The 1,203-nt window shown below is 39.7% G+C and overlaps 1 non-coding gene across 1 annotated transcript; it reads left to right on the top strand.

Annotated features, from left to right (window-relative positions):
- Window positions 1-265: 265 nt before the first annotated feature.
- On the top strand, window positions 266-373 carry LOC148564307 (small nucleolar RNA R71). Its single transcript, XR_015884877.1, has one exon. It is a non-coding gene; the product is annotated as a small nucleolar RNA R71 (small nucleolar RNA).
- The last annotated feature ends 830 nt before the right edge of the window (window positions 374-1,203 follow it).

Here is a 1,203-nt window from a genome sequence, read left to right as displayed (position 1 = left end):
CTTTCTTGGTTAGGGTTGCCAATTGTGCAGTGATCACTTTATTTTGGGCTAACAAAGCATCCATAGAATTGAGCTCCATTACTCCTCTCTTTTGAGTCCTATCTGAAGCATAGAAGTACACATTCTTAGCCACAGTCTCTATGACATCTATGGCTTCTTCAATGGTTTTCTTTTTCTTGAGTGAGCCACTTGAAGAATGATATACTGCTTGCTTTGACTCATATGATAGCCCTTCATAGAAGATGTGTAGTTGCACCCATTCATTGAACATATCGGGTGGGCATTTCCTTGTCAAGTCTTTGAACCTCTCCCAAGCCTTATACAGGGTTTCACCATCTTGCTGTCTGAAGGTTTGCACCTCAGCTCTTAGTCTATTGACTCTCTGTGGAGGGTAGAATATTGTTAGAAACTTGTTCACAACATCATCCCAAGTGGTCAAGCTTTTTTTGGGAAATGCTTCTAGCCACTTTGCTGCCTTATCTCTGAGCGAAAAAGGGAACAAAAGTAGCTTGTAGGTGTCAGAGTGTACACCGTTGGACTATACAGTGTCGTAAATCCTCAAGAATGTGGTGAGATGTTGATTTGGATCCTCTTGGGCACCGCCTCCATATGAACAATTATTCTAGACAAGTGTGATGAGTTGAGGTTTCAACTCAAAGTTGTTAGCATGGATTGTTAGCTTCAGAATGCTGCTGCCACAATTTCCTGGACTTGGGTTAATGTAGGAGCCTAAGACTCTCCTCTCTTGCCCAACATGATTTCCAGCATCCTCTCTAACATGGTTATGCGCCTCTTTCTCTATAGTAGTTCTTAGATCTGCCTCCACTACTTCCTCTCCAACTATGCCTTTGCCTCTTGCTTTCCTCCTTAATCTAAGGAAGGTCCTCTCAGGTTCACTATCGAAGGAGGATGAAGTTTCTCCCCTTCTACCTGTCATACATTCAACAAACAGCAAGCAGAGGACAAGTGAAGGAATCACTCTTGTTGAAATTAGTGGTTAGCTTGGTTGATGTAATTGATCAAATAGTTAATAGAACAGTAAGAAGAATGGAATTATAAACAATGAGTAACTAAAATGACCAAAGTAAAATTAAAACAAAATAGAAAAGAAGAAAATTAAAGAACTAAAAAAGAAATAACAAGGTAATTAAAATGCTTAATCTAGCTCCCCAATCAATTTAGTCATTGTCAAGTTCAAACCAA

The sequence above is a fragment of the Arachis ipaensis genome, chromosome B5, assembly GCF_059453495.1.
Source record: "Arachis ipaensis isolate K30076 ecotype BB chromosome B5, ASM5945349v1, whole genome shotgun sequence".
Lineage (NCBI taxonomy): Eukaryota > Viridiplantae > Streptophyta > Magnoliopsida > Fabales > Fabaceae > Arachis > Arachis ipaensis.
Note: the sequence above shows the minus strand (reverse complement) of the source record. Positions and strands in the feature narration are given on the sequence as shown.